Here is a 16,436-nt window from a genome sequence, read left to right as displayed (position 1 = left end):
TGGGAACCTGGGAGGCAGTGACCATGAAATGGTCGAGTTCAGGATCCTAACACAAGGAAGAAAGGAGAGCCGCAGAATACAGACCCTGGACTTCAGAAAAGCAGACTTTGACTCCCTCAGGGAACTGATGGGTAAGATCCCCTGGGAGAATAACATGAGGGGGAAAGGAGTCCAGGAGAGCTGGCTGTATTTTAAAGAATCCTTATTGAGGTTACAGGGACAAACCATCCCGATGTGTAGAAAGAATAGTAAATATGGCAGGCGACTAGCTTGGCTTAACAGTGAAATCCTTGCTGCTCTTAAATACAAAAAATAAGCTTACAAGATGTGGAAGATTGGACAAATGACCAGGGATGAGTATAAAAATATTGCTTGGGCTTGCAGGAGTGAAATCAGGAAGGCCAAATCACACCTGGAGTTGCACCTAGCAAGAGATGTTAAGAGTAACAAGAAGGGTTTCTTCAGGTATGTTAGCAACAAGAAGAAAGTCAAGGAAAGTGTGGGCCCCTTACTGAATGAGGGAGGCAACCTAATGACAGAGGATGTGGAAAAAGCTAATGTACTCAATGCTTTTTTTGCCTCTGTCTTCACGAACAAGGTCAGCTCCCAGACTGCTGCACTGGGCAGCACAGCATGGGGAGAAGGTGACCAGCCCTCTGTGGAGAAAGAAGTGGTTTGGGACTATTTAGAAAAGTTGGATGAGCACAGGTCCATGGGGCCGGATGCGTTGCATCCGAGAGTGCTAAAGGAGTTGGCGGATGTGATTGCAGAGACATTGGCCATTATCTTTGAAAACTCATGACGATCGGGGGAGGTCCCGGATGACTGGAAAAAGGCTAATGTAGTGCCCATCTTTAAAAAAGGGAAGAAGGAGGATCCTGGGAACTACAGGCCAGTCAGTCTCACCTCAGTCCCTGGAAAAATCATGGAGCAGGTCCTCAAGGAATCCATTCTGAAGCACTTAGAGGAGAGAAAAGTGATCAGGAACAGTCAGCATGGATTCACATGCCTGACTCATCTAATTGCCTTCTATGACGAGATAACTGGCTCTATGGATGAAGGGAAAGCAGTGGATGTGTTGTTCCTTGACTTTAGCAAAGCTTTTGACATGGTCTCCGACAGTATTCTTGCCAGCAAGTTAAAGAAGTATGGGCTGGATGAATGGACTATAAGGTGGATAGAAAGCTGGCTAGATTGTCGGGCTCAACGGGTAGTGATCAATGGCTCCATGTCTAGTTGGCAGCTGGTATCAGGTGGAGTGCCCCAGGGGTCGGTCCTGGGGCCGGTTTTGTTCAATATCTTCATAAATGATCTGGAGGATGGTGTGGATTGCATCCTCAGCAAGTTTGCAGATGACACTAAACTGGGAGGAGTGGTAGATACGCTGGAGGGTGGGGATAGGATACAGAGGGACCTAGACAAATTGGAGGATTGGGCCAAAAGAAATCTGATGAGATTCAACAAGGACAAGTGCAGAGTCCTGCCCTTAGGACGGAAGAATCCAATGCACCGCTACAGACTAGGGACCAAATGGCTCGGCAGCAGTTCTGCAGAAAAGGACCTAGGGGTTACAGTGGACGAGAAGTTGGATATGAGTCAACAGTGTGCCCTTGTTGCCAAGAAGGCCAATGGCATTTTTGGATGTATAAGTAGGGGCATTGCCAGCAGATCGAGGGACATGATCGTTCCCCAATATTTGACATTGGTGAGACCTCATCTGGAGTCCTGTGTCCAGTTGTGTGCCCCACACTACAAGAAGGATGTGGAAAAATTGGAAAGAGTCCAGCGGAGGGCAACAAAAATTATTAGGGGACTGGAACACATGAGTTATTAGGAGAGGCTGAGGGAACTGGGGATATTTACTCTTCAGAAGAGAAGAAGGAGGGGGGATTTGATAACTGCTTTCAACTACCTGAAAGGGGGTTCCAAAGAGGATGGCTGCTCTAGACTGTTCTCAGTGGTAGCAGATGACAGAACAAGGAGTAATGGTCTCAAGCTGCAGTGGGGGAGATTTAGGTTGGATATTAGGAAAAAAATTTTCACTATGAGAATGGTGAAACACTGGAGTGTCGGGGTCGCGGGGTCTCCCCCCCCCCCAGGCCGCTCTGTGGCCCTAGGGCCCGTGTCGGGGTCGCGGGGTCTCCCCCCCCCAGGCCGCTCTGTGGCCCTAGGGCCCGTGTCGGGGTCGCGGGGTCTCCCCCCCCCCCAGGCCGCTCTGTGGCCCTAGGGCCCGTGTTGGGGTCGCGGGGTCTCCCCCCCCCAGGCCGCTCTGTGGCCCTAGGGCCCGTGTCGGGGTCGCAGGGTCTCCCCCCCAGGCCGCTCTGTGGCCCTAGGGCCCATGTCGGGGTCGCGGGGTCACACGCAGATTGGTCTGTTATCGTAGTGCTGCATTGTTATTGTAGGGTCTCACAGACACTGGATCCGGGCTGCCCGGTGGGGGTCAGTCCTGCCAGCCCGCCCAGCATGGCAGCAGTCAGTGGTCAGGCTAGCAATTCGGGGTTGGGGGCCCCGAGTCCGGGGCAGCTGCACAGCCCCACCAGCTGTGGAGTCTGGGGTGGCTACATGGGAGGGGTCTGGGTTGGGCAGCCAGTCAGTCAGCCAGCCAGCCCCCACGCGGCCCACAATTTGTAATAAGTTGAGAACCGCTGTTGTAGGGTCTCACAGACGCTGGTCTGTTATCGTAGGGCTGCGTAAGCTGCATTGTTATCCTAGGATCTCACGAACACTGTCTTGTATCGTCGGGCTGCGTGGGCTGTATTGTTAGTGTAGGGTCTCCCACACGCTGGTGTGTTTCCATAGGGCTGCATGGACTGCGTTGTTACTGTAGGGTCTCCCGCACACTGGTCTGTTATTGTACCAGTGCATGTGCTGTGTTGTTATGTAGGGTCTCACAGACACTGGTCTGTTATCGTAGGGCTGCGTGGGCTGCATTGTTATTGTAGGGTCTCACTGCGAATTGTTCCCTTCCCCCATTAAAGACCCGTTCCAGGGGAAGTGGGGGGCTCTGTAGCTCACACAGCTCAAGCACTCCTTGGAAAGAAATAAATGCTTTGAGTGGGGGAGAGAGGAACTACATTTCCCAGCATGCCCTGTGCTAGAGCCTGCTGCATTCTGGGAGTTGTAGTTCAGCTGGCCCAGGAGCCCTTGGAAATGGCTTGACTCTTGGTGCAGAGGGTCGGGGTAGACTACCCATCCCAACATGCCCTGGGTGGGATCCTTTTGCATTGTGGGAATTGTGGTTTAGCTGTACGAGCTGTACCTCTATAGTTCCGAGTTACTTTAACTAATTACCCACCCCAGGCAAGGGGTTACCCTTCCTGTAATTGGAGAGAGTTCAGCCCCAAGGTCGCTGGCAGTAACCAGGTTCTCAATGGACAGGGGATGCAGAGACCACTGAACGCTCTTTCAGCCAACACGCTGCAGCCTGGGCCGGGACAGAGAGAACAATACGGAAGGGCTAGCATTTGTACTATACCCTCCCAAAGCGTCAGTCATCCTCCTTCTCCTCCACCTCATTGTCACCATCTCCAGACTCCCCTGTGGCCACCATCCTCGTGTCCCCTCCAGGAGACCGCTTTTATAACCTGTTAGGGAAGGTTTGAACCCCTTTTCCTTCTTTGAACATCGAGCCCCCACAACGTGTGGGTTGCCCCCCTTTCCGATCGACAAACTTGTTAGTTCCCCTTAACACACGAACGCTGATGTCACCTGATCACCACAGGCACAGTTGGTTGCCTGGAGGAAGTCTTTCACATTTCACCCCAGCTACGAACAGTCATCCTGTGGTGTCTGCTTAGCTCTCGTGGACGTGGTTATGCCAACTCACCAGTTCTGCTCAAAGCATCAGCAGATCATAAACACAGCAGCAAGCTCAGCGGGTTTATTATTATCGGACTTCCGCTAAAGGATCTTTATATTAGAGCTCACTTATCCTAAGGCAGAGGTTCTCAAACTTTCCGCCTGTGACCCCATTTTGAGACTTGACCCCAGACAACCACAAAGTTAGGCACATGCTCCTTGCAAGAATTGATCGCAGGAACTTCCGATGAGCTCTTTGCTTTCAGCTGCCAGCAAATCCATGGCATCAGGCTTGCGCTGAAAGGGGTTTCGTACCAAATCATACTTTCTCATTCCCAAGTTGGGGGGAAAGGACACAAACTCTTTCTCTAGCCAGCTGAGATGCTCAGCCATCACCTGTGCAGGAGGCTGAATAATTTCCTGGAAAGCTGCAGGAAGCATTCATAGCTTGTCTTCAATATATTATTCTTCCCGAAAACAATTTGAGCCATGAATCCTGTGGTCGATCACTCAGCTGAAGGACCTGGGTGTTCTTTCCTTGCAGACCTGTGTTCAGTTCATTCTGATCCAACTGGTGCCTCTGACATAGGCAAAAAGACACATCTTCTTTTGGTCACCTGGAAAATCAATGATCCCACTTTCTTTGCAGTCCATTGCATAGGCACGCAGCTTATCTCAGTTCAGAAAATCGTCCCAGGACTCTGCAGCAACACGGCGGGATTGGACCTCCTACCTTCACCCAGTTTTGCAAACAGACGTGCACAAAGAGACTGAATCATGGTGTAGTTGATCGGTGCAAATGCCCACCACGCAATCACACGGGCAGTTTTTGTCCTGCATGTGCCCATGTGGCACCTCAAACATTCCTTGTGCCATCTCGTGTCCGGGAAGAGGGAGACAGAACAGAACGTCTTCGAGAGTTGCTCCCTCCCAGGTGTATTTCACAAAAGCCAAGAAATGTGCATGACAACCCTCAGTGCTCGCAACCTGAAGAACCTGTGTTTTTCAGACGCTCCATCGGTGTGTTTTCCTGACCTGCTGCTATCACCTCCATCCTTTGTTCCACTGTGTTATTGGAGAGTGGTGTGGCTTTGAGTTTGTTTGCCTCAGCTTCCCCACACATCATCTTTATCATGTTGATTGCAGCTGGCAAAATCAAAGTCTCTCCAGTTGTCTGAGGCTTCTTGAACCTGTGCGATGTGATAACTCACCTCAATGGATACCTTCTGAGCGCGGTCAGAGATGGATTTGACTCTCTTGGATTACATTTGTTGATATGAAAGTTCTTCTTTCCAGCGCTGGAGAAATGACCTTGGTTTTCCTGTGTGTTCCTTGTGTAAGCAGTGTCAGGATGAGCTCCACCCTGACATCTGGTGGTGAGGTGTGGCAAGTTGTGGAAAAGAACTTCAGGGGCCGATCTCATTTGCATAGGCACACCCACCACGCCTAGAATGAGACCATAGCTGCCCAAATGGTCACTTTGGCTGCTGTGGGATCCCCAGTGTCTCTGTTATTGGGGCAGGAAGAATAAATTGTTATTACCCTGATTATGGGAACTGTGCTTGGAACTGCACGTGGCCTTTTGTTATGATGGAGGGATTCACCATCAACTAAGTAGCACTCGCTAGGCAAGGGTCATGGGTTCCAAAACTGTGTGAATGGAGAGAGGCTGGGGACAAGTATTAATACTTGGTGGCATGGGCCCCTTGGTGAGGGCCTTACATGCTAATTGCACTTCCTCCTCTCTCCACTGTGGAATATCAGAGCTAATTTTGATTTCATTAGAAGTCTAGTTATAGGCTGCTGAGCTCACTTTGGGCTGACAGTGCACCAGCACTGGGGCTCCCCTATTATAAGCTGAATTCACCTAAGAGCTGAAATCACTGAGTGTTGTGTTAAGTAGTGAGGGAGCCTGAAGATATATTGTGGAGCAGTTTGCGGGACGGCTGGTTCGACGCGGCGCAGTGTGTGGATGGCAGGAGCTGCTTGTGGGCCGTGGAGCTGAGTGAAGGAGTTCGTGGGGCGGCTGGTGGAGTGGAGCACCGCTATGGGGCGGTCAGCTTCAGATCACGTAAGGTGCCTCTTACCCCTGTCCCATTTCCACCCAGGTTGGGAGGTAAAGCTCCGCAGATAAACTTTTGAACTCTGGCGCTGCCCTGACCAGGGACAGAGACTTTTGGGGCATTGGACTTTTGGGACTTTGGGTGATTTGGGGTTGCTGGACTCAAGAACCAAAGGGAAAAGGGCATGCCCCAATTTGCCTGGGGTGGGTTTTTTTTGCTCATGGATTGTGTTATGAATCCTGTTGGTGGTGTTTCCCCAACATAATGCCACATTGTTTCTCTCTGTTATTAAAAGAGTTTTGCTACACTCAGACTATGTGCTTGCGAGAGGGGACGTATTGCCTCTTGGAGGCGCCCAGCGGGGGTGGTATATATTTGTCCCAGGTCACTGGGTGGGGGCTCGAGCCGGTTTGCATTGTGTTATTGGAATGGAACCCCTAGATATTGAACCCGGCCCTTGTTGCTGCCAACTCTGACGGGCAGAAGGGTTACACTTGTGAAGGGTTTCCAGGTGTCATTTAAGTTTAGTGAGCTCGATGTTTTGCTATATAACACTGGGTGAAGTAGGAGGCATCTGGCCTTTCTTCGTGCTTGACCAAGACACCGGTGAAGCCATACTCAAAGAAAGCCTATTCATATGTGGGAGCACGTTTCTTGGACTTTTGGTTTTCATTCATTACTTGTTTTTCATTTCAACCGCATGACTACACACGCTGCTGGAGGCTGAAGCAGATACTCTGCTTAAAAATAAGTGCCTCATATCACAAATCTGAAAGAGGAATTCACTGTCAAGCAAATGAGGCCAAGACTTAGGAAGGCCCTGTATGGTGATATCAGGTCACCACAGAGACAGTGATTTAGGATGATTCCAGTCAGGTACTCAAGGTGGCATAAAAGAAGATAAGGGCCCTGCCTTAAGGCACTTACAAGCCGCTGCAGATTCCTGTCTCCGAAAAGGCCAGCACGGGCTCCTACCAGCTGGAGCAAAGAAGATGCTCTTTTGATGAGGCTGCTGCTCACAGATAAGGACTTTCTGGATTCACGTCCCTTGGCTGGATGGTGCCAATGGCCAAATCAGCATCTGCACAGCCACCTCTGCATAGCCACCGTATCCAGGCCTGCTCCCCAAATGCCGCACCAGGAGGCTGCTGTTCTGACCTACAAAATGGCAACCTCCGCACAATGTGACCTCGTACCGTACTGGCGCGGCGTTTGTGGAATAGGTCCGGATGTGTTCGGGGGCAGACAGCATTGTCTCTCCAGCCAAAACTGGCCGACTGGACCCACAATGCTACCTGCTGATGGCGCAGCCCCATTTGGAGTTGCAACCCGTGGGCTGGGAACTGCCGTCCTGAGGCCTGAGTTGGCGAAGCTAAAGATCTTACAAGCCTGAGGCCCGTAGGCCCTTGTGTTACAATATGAATCATTACTTATATTCATCTCTATGGTCTAAATATACCTGATACCTTTTATCCTTGGCTACTCTAGGCATCCCCAGGAATTTCAACTGAGTCCCAGAGGGAGAGGGGGCATGGACTACACTTCGCAGCATGCGTGGGCCTGGAGCCTGTTGCACTGTGGGAGTTGTAGTGGAATGTTAAACTGTATTATCCCGTTTAGCCACGAGGTGGGGCTGCATATAAAATACCTTATTCAAACTAACCTCAGTCATACCTGAGGAGCTTATGAATAGGGCCCTACCATGAAAAATGCATCACAGACAATGAAATCTGGTCTTCACCCGTGAAACGTGGTCTTTTGTCTTAGGGACGAGCCGGATATACTGTACCTTGCAGGCGATCTGGATTTCTCTCTAGATCTCAGAAATGAGCCAGAACTGCCATACCTTGCAGGAGATCGGGATTTCTCTCGAGGCCTGGTAGATGAGCCAGACCTGCTGCGTCTTGGGAGCGATCGGGATTTCTCTCGCGGCCTGGGGGGCGATCGGGATTTCTCTACGCTATACTGTTCAGATTTCACGGGGAGACCAGTATTTCTCAAATTGGGGGTCCTGATCCAAAAGGGAGTTGCAGGGGGATCCCAAGCTTATTTTAGGAGGGTCGCAGTATTGGCACCATTACTTCTCCACTGCCTCAGAGCTGGGTGGTCGGAGAGTGGCAGCAGCATGGAAGTAACGGTGACAATACCATACGGTGCCATCCTTCTGTGCTGCTGCTTTCAGAGCTGGGTGCATAGGCGCTGACTCCGTGGGTGCTCCGGGGCTGGAGCACCCACGGAAAAAAATTAGCAGGAGCTCCGCACCCACCGGCAGCCAAGCTTCTCCCTCCTCACCTCCTTCTCCCCCTCCCCCTCCCTCCCTCCCTCCCAGCGCTTCCTGCCCCCCCCCCTCGCTGCCTAACAGCTGTTGGGTGGCACTTAAGACTTTCCGGGAGGAAGGGGGAGGAGCAGGGACGCGTGCTCAGGAGGAGGCGGAGAAGAAGCAGGGCAGGGGCAGGGACTAAGGGGAAGGGAGCAGGGCTGGGGTGGGAAAAGGTGTGGTGGGGGGGGACTTTGGGGAAGGGGTGGAATGGGGGTGGGGTGAGGGCAGTGCAGGGGCAAGGGGGGTGAGCACCCACCCAGCAGAGGGGAAGTCACCTCCTATGTCTAGGTAGCTGGAGCGTGGCAGCTGCTGACTGAGGGCCCAGCTGGGCTCCCGGCCAGCTCTGAAGGCAGGGCCGCTGCCAGCAGCAGTGCAGAAGTAAGGGTAGCAGTACGGCCACCCCGCCTACAATAACCTTGTGACCCTCCCCACCCCAACTCCTTTTGGAGTCAGGACACCCTACAATTCCAACACCGTGACATTTCAGATTTAAATAGCTGATAAAATCCTATGACCATGAAATTGAGCAAAATGGACCCTGAATTTGGGAGGGTCCCACTTATGAATGATGAACACGTGATGTGAATAAGTAGAGCCCCGCGCGGATACGCAATTTAGCGTGGGTGAGACGCCCCCAGCCCTGCCCAGTGGAGTGGGCACTGGGCTCACCGGCAGCTGTCCATGGATGGGACTCCTGTCCGGGAGCGTGCGAGCCACTTGCGCACACACACCAGCATGACCAGGGACAGCTGCCAGTGAGCCTGGCACCTGCTTTCTATCGACAGATATCCACATCCGCAGATATAGATTGTGTATCCACGCAGGGCTGTATGTAAAATGAAGCTCTTTCGCCAGACCGGCTCTGGTACAGAAGAACATAATATGGAGCCAGGAGCAAACTAAGATCAGAAACAAACAAAGCAACAAAGATTACAGGAGCCTTTCAATATGCCCCTCTTCAATGCCCCAGAGAGCTTCAGCTTTGACAAACCGACAGCCTGGAAACAAGATTTTGAATTGCAAACACACTCCAGAAAGAAACTGGAAATATCTGGGTGTCGTCTTTAATTCATGCTATGGGGAAGCAAGCAGAGCATCGGTTTCAATCTGCTGACAGTGACAAAGATGACTCTGAAAGGGTCCTGTCTGTGTTTGATGCATACTTTATACCTCGGGGAAAATGTGGTTTACAAAAGAGCATCATTTCCCCCAGAAAATTCAAGAACCAGAGGAAAATGTTGAGTGTTTTATGAGAGCTCTGCCTGCATTGGCTGAAAACTGTGATTTTGGGAATGCAACACATGAGAATATCAGAGACTGGCTGGTTATTGGAATAACCAATAAAACCAGCAACAACAACTGAACTGAAGAGAGATTATCCCTAGCCACAGCTAATCAAATAGCTAAAGCTTCCTGACTAACATACGCTGGATACAGGTTTCAGAGTGGGAGCCTTGTTAGTCTGTATCAGCAAAAAGAACAGGAGGACTTGTGGCACCTTAGAGACTAACAAATTTATTTGAGCATAAGCTTTCGTGGGCTAAAACCCACTTCATCGGATGCATGCAGTGGAAAATAAAGTCGGAAGATCTAGATATACACACAGAGAACACGAAAAAATGGGGGTTGCCATACATACTATAATGAGAGTGATCAATTAAGGTGAGCTATTAGCAGCAGGAGAAAAAAACCTTTTTATACGCTGGCTAGTATACGTATATTATGCTGATAATGACTACCTACAGTACACTTGTTTTAAACATTCAAGTGTATATTTTAAGCACAAGCCTAGCAGTAATATAGCCTAGATTGGCCTGCACCTTTACTATATTCCTGAACACTTATGCTAAATATCCCATAACACCTTGCTTCAGTTGACGGAAGCCTGGTCTGGAATAGATAGGAAAACTGTCAGTATCAGGCCAGATGGGTATTTCTTCATAACAACAGGAAAGGCATTGCCAACACGGGCAGGAGATGCCTTCATCCCCCTTAGTACCTGGGATGTATGTACTGAAAACAAAGACAGTGCATGGGAACCTGGAATGCTTGGGGCACACCATGGTCCCAAAACAAGCAAGGCAAAAAGCTGACTAAGTAAATGATGTATGCCGTACCTTTTTTGCTGGTACAACAAGTATGAAAAGACTACTTTAGGGGTGTAGCTTGCGGGGCATGCCGTCTGCTTGCATGTAACATGGCTGCATGGAACTGGTCTTCGGAGACTGGTGTCATGTCGACCTTTTTTCCCAGTACTGTATTAATAAACCTCACTGACATTGGTTATTTGGTCACTTAAGTATATTTCTTACTGAACTGAAGTGTGATCAGGCAAATGACTATAGAATTTATCAACAACGTAGAGCAATCTGACAAACCTGACAAACCTGAAACTTGCTTAGAAACTGTAAACAGACACTTGAGTGCTGAAAGTCATTATCATGAGACCCCCCCCCACCCCCCGAGGCAAGGAGAGAGAACGTCTAGGGCAGGCTAAAGAGGGACACATTCCAGCCTACATGCACAAGGTATGGAAAAAGTCAGATCCCAGGAGATGATGCATATGCAGCCAGAGGCGCACGGTGTGATACATGCACGAAATATGGACATTTTGCAGCTGTTTGCTGCGCCAAAGTTGTAAGGGGGTTGACTCATATTACAGACAATTAAAAGCCGTTGTTTGTGGGATCTATCCCTTGTGATGATACAGAGCCTTCCTGGAGGGTGAACCTGAATATTCATGACGATAAAATTGACCAAGGAGCTGACTGTCACAGTCATCTCAGAAGGACTTGCCTTCAACCCCTCCCAGAGCTGAGGTCACCTGTCACAGCTCTCACAAGCCCTGAGATATTGTGAACTGCATGGGCCAGTTCACCGCAGAAACAGCTTACAAAGACATGGGATCAAAGGACCACTGGCCAACAGCCTTCTCAGCCGCAGCCTGCCAGCCATGATGAGCCTCGTGAGAAAGGTGGAAGACCTCAGTGGAATATTTGATGACCTACGTTCCCTCTAAGCTGTGTGGCCGCACAGTTGCCTATTAAGTGCTGTGCGGGTGCTCAGGGCTGCAGTGGGGAGAGATGCCTCTGCCCCGGACCTGCCACGGCGCCCTGCCCTGACCCAGCCCAGCCCCAGATCTGCTGTGACTGGGGGACAGGTGCCCCTCCCCTAGCCCCGGACCTGCCACAGCGCCCCTCCCTGACCCAGCCCAGCCCCAGATCTGCTGTGGCTGGGGGATAGGTGCCCCTTCCCGAGGCCCGGACCTGCCACAGCGCCCTGCCGTGACCCAGTCCAGCCCCAGACCTGCCGCAGCTGGGGGACAGGCACCCCTCCCCCAGCTCCGACTTAGCCTGGCCCTGAACCTGCCGTGGATGGGGAACAGGCACCCCTCCCCCAGCTCCGACTTAGCCTGGCCCTGAACCTGCCGTGGATGGGGAACAGGCACCCCTCCCCCAGCCCTGACCAGCCTGGCCTGGACCTGCCGTGGCAGGGAGAGGCGCCTCTCCCTGCCAGCGCAGGTGCTGCTGCAGGGAGAGAGAGTGGGGGGGGGGGGGGCCTCTCTTCCCACAGTAGCTCCAAGGAGCCCTACTGCAGCCCAACCCCCTCATCCCTGGCCCCACCCCAGAGCCCGCACCCCCAGCCGGAGTCTTCACCCCCCTCCCACCTCAACCCTCTGCCCAGCCCTAAGCCCTATATCTCTGGCCCCACCCCAGAGTCTGCACCCCCAGCCAGAGCCTTCATCCCCCTCACACCCCAATCCTCTGCCCCAGCCTTGAGCCCCCTCCCACCCTCCAAACCCCTCAGCCCCACCTCCGCAACCTGAATGTTTTATGTGCACCGGTATGGAGGCGATGTGTCACACATCGCCTCCATATTGGTGCACATAATGAAATTCATTCCGCACATGGGTGTGAAAAGTTAGAGGGAACGTTGTTGGTGACACTGGACTTTTAAAAGGACACCCCATACAAATCACCTTACGAGACAATGCTGAACCATATCGTGTACATACACCTCACAGGATTCCTATCCCGTTACTGCATAAAGTGGAACTTGAGTTAGAAAGAATGGAGCGGCCTGGCTTAATCTAGCAGATCTCTGAGCTCAGCAGGCTGGCCAGTTATAAAGTTTTAGAATTTTTAGAATTTTAGAAATTTTTAGAAATTTAACACCATTATAAATGCTGGAAGCAAAGCAGGTTTTGGGGGGAGGCTGACAGCTCACGACCCCCCACGTAATAACCTTGTGACCCCCTGAGAGGTCCTGACCCCCCATTTGAGAACCCCTGCTGTGGCCAAAGAAAGAGCTAAACTGACTACATTTACCGCACCCTCAGGGAGAGTCTGCTTTTTAAGATGATCTTTTGGGATTACCTGATATTTTCCAAGGAAAGATGGCCAAACTGCACACACAGAGTTGTCGTCTGCATGCACAATATTCTGAGGTATGAACCTTCGATGGAGGACCGCAACAAAACCCTCAACCAAGTCCTAACCCTGATCAGTCAGTCTGGACTGAGCCTAAACAAGGAAAAATGTGTTTTCCGCCTACCCCAAATTGAGTTTTGGGGGCAGACAAAGAAAGATGGAATCAGCTGTGGCCTAAGTGGGGTGTTGTTGCACTAAAACAACTTGGAGTGGAAGCCACTTGCATTTTGCCCTTGCACACTCACAGAAGCAGAAAAACGATATGCACAGATCAAGAAGGCGTGCGTGGGAAGCATATGGGCACGTGAGAACTTCTACAGACAGCTGTGTGGACTCAATTTGTTTACACTGATAACGGACCATAAACCACTTAATGGAAAAGATCAGGATCAAGCACTGCTGAGATGCCAACGTCTACTGCTAAGCTTAATGTGATTTAAGCCAATTGCTAGATATGTTCCTAAGAAAAATCTGGTGGTAACTGACATCCTGTCACGGAGCTGAGTGTTGCACTCAGCTACTCGTGAGCTCGAAGATGACATAAAGGCATACATGGATGCTATGGACACATACAGACCAGTATGAGAAAGGAAACTACTCCAGCTATGAAAAGCAACCTTGACTGACACTCCACTTCAGGAAGTTCTAAGTTACTTTAGGGGCGGCTGGCCGAAGCGTCTAAAGACCACCAAAGAAGTGAACAGAGACTACCTTGTGGTGCATGGACAGTTAAGCAAGTCAAATGGGCTCATGGTTAAAGACAATTGCATCGTAATTCCAAACAAAAGGAGAGGAGAAATCCTAAACCTCCTCCATGAAGGACATCCAGGATTAACTAAATGCCTTGAATAAGCCAAGCAGTCAGTGTGGCAGGCCAGGCATCAGCAAGGACATAAAGTATTTGCATGTGAACATTGCAGAACTAATAGACCAACAGGATGCAAAGATTCAGTAACTGCACCTCTACCATACAGCAACGTCTGCTTCCTAAGCAAAGGCAAGAAACAACACGTCATCTCCAGAGGTCTCGCTCGCTATAACCCTCTGAGCACGGCATACCACTCCAAATGCGCTGAACAGCTCTGCAGAAAAATTGAGGAACCACTTATTGCACACCCCCATACTCCAGAAGGGACTGTCCCACCTCAAACAAAAAGTCATCCCATGCTCCCATGCACTGGAAGAGAAAACAACCAGGAAACTTACCTGAAAATCACGCAAAAAAACCAAAACACCTATAAAAAAAAAACCGGACAACAGCCATCCAACAAAAACAAAATGTGGAGCCAACTCCAGCCCACAGAACACCACCTCTGGGAGAGACCGTGGCACCAGGACCCACCACAGGGCCACTAAAAGACACCCCGACATTGTCAGTTTATCAAGACTGCCCCTAACTAGAGCTGAGTTACCTTTACTCCCTAAGGGGACTGACCTTCTGCCCCACCACAGCACCTGATACCATACTAACGTGGAGAACTAGAAAAATTCTTCCACCGACTCCACCTCAAGGAATTCTTTCACAACAGTGATGATACAACCGCCAATTACCACGTCCCCACCAACAGTCATAAGCAAAAAGAATGGTCTGACGGGACACCCCACAATGGACAAAAGCACACTCTTGATCATTACATTGATTGTTTCAGGGAAACAATTGACTGTGAGATCCTTAACAGACATCACATCCAGCACAATCTCTCCACCTCCAAGAGGGCAGCTATGCAGTCCCTGAAATCCAATCACCAGATAGTGATCAAACCTGCTGACAAAGTGGGCACCATCATAGTCCCCAACTGTGATGAGTCAACCAACAAGGCCAAATGACAAACTCTCCGACACTGCCTACTATAAAGAACTCAAAGAAGACCCCATGTCACAGTTCATCCAGGAATGTAAGGATATCATCCAATCCTTCCCCAAACCACTCCAAGAGAAACTCTACAAGCTCATCTCTCAAGAACCCACCCCAGGGACCAACTACCTGCTTCCCAAGACACAGAAACAAGGGAACCCAGGCAGACCCATCGTATCTGCCCATGGCACTCTTACAGAAGGAATATCAGGAGTCATTGAAACCATCCTCAAACCACTTACCACACAAAGGGTCAGCTTCCTCCAGGACACAGCTGACTTCCACCACAAACTCTGCAGCATCAGCAGCCTCCCTCAGATGAACACCATGGATGTCACCTCCTTACACACCAACGCCCCTCACAATGAGGGCATCGCCACCTGCCTCAAATATCTACAAGACAATGGGACAGTCCTCAGATCTGCACCCTGAGCACATCGCCAAACTCCTCTGTTTCATCCTCACCCGGAACACTTTATCCGAACCGTGGGAACAGCCGTGGCTACTAGGACGGCTTCCCAATATGCCAACCTCTTCTTGGGCCACCTCAAAGAATTTCTGAACCAGTGCATCACAAAACCAATGATACACCTGAGATACATCGATGATATTGTCCTACTCTGCACAGATGACCTAAACTCCACCATAGATTTCAACCACAACTTGAACAACCCCCACCCGTCCATTCAACTTGCTGTGGGACACTCCCATGCCAACATCAACTTCTTGGACACCACACTCAGCTTCAGCCATGGAACTCGACTGGCTAGCTAACTATATATAAGAAACCCACAGATCCCAACACCTACCTTCATAGATCCAGTAACCACCCCAAACACACCTAGAAATCTGTTCTCAACAGCCAAGGCCTCAGAAACCACAGAATATATTCCGAGGAGAAAGTCCAGGACACCCATCTTAACACACTTGAAAGTGCCTTCACCAAACAAGGACACTCCATGAGAGAAGTAGATCGCATCATGGAGCAGGCCCCCCAAATACTCTGAGAGAACCTGCTTCAGTATGGAAATAAAACCCCCCCTGACCGCAAGCCCCTAGTTGTCACCTACCCATACGGAGTATCATCAAACAACTACAACCCATTCTCAATGGGGACCCCATCCGGAAAGAAATCTTTTCCGAACCTCCTGTTCTGGCCTTCAAACAACTTTTCAACCTGGCCAAACTCATCAGAAGCAAGCTCCCCATCTGCCAGGACCCACCAACTCAAAACGGCACCAGGCCCTGCCAGAACAACAGGTGCAAACCCTCCAGACATATCACTACTGCTACGAAGATCAGCACCCCCCCAACGCACCTTTCAAGATCCACGGGTTCTATACATGCCCATCACAACCCATGGTGTGCCTCACCCAGTGCACTAAATGCCCCAATAGCAACAATGCGGGGTGAAACCAGTCACTATGCTCTTGAATGAACTCACCCAGGAAAATGCTCAAAGACAAAAACACGCTGTCACGTGTGGACAGACAAAACGATTGCTCCATATCTGACCTGTCAGGCCTTGTCCTGAAAGGAAACTGGCCCAACACCTTCAAAAGACGCGCCTGGGAGCTTAAATTCATAACTTGGCTAGATACTAAAAATCATAGTCTTGATAGAGACACTGGCTTCATGGCTTCTTACAACAATCTGTAACCCGCTAACCCTCCTTTGTCCTGTGACTGCAGAGGTGTTAACAGGCCACTCTACCTTGAATGGTTCCATACAATATGTGTTAACTGCTTATGCTAAACAATCTGTTCCCCCTTGTATTTGCTGTCACATGCTGAGTACTTTTCCCTGCCCCGAAGAAGAGCTCTGTGTAGCTTGAAAGCTTGTCTCTTCCACCAACAGAAGTTGGTCCATTAACAAATAATACCTCATCCAGCTTGTCTCACAAAGACCTTCAAAGAGATTAACTGTAGCTGTATGTGAATTCAGAGAACATCATTACCTGGTGGCTGTGG

Source organism: Lepidochelys kempii, chromosome 6, assembly GCF_965140265.1.
Source record: "Lepidochelys kempii isolate rLepKem1 chromosome 6, rLepKem1.hap2, whole genome shotgun sequence".
NCBI lineage: Eukaryota > Metazoa > Chordata > Testudines > Cheloniidae > Lepidochelys > Lepidochelys kempii.
The sequence above is the reverse complement of the archived record's forward strand: the minus strand, read 5'-3'. Positions refer to the sequence as shown.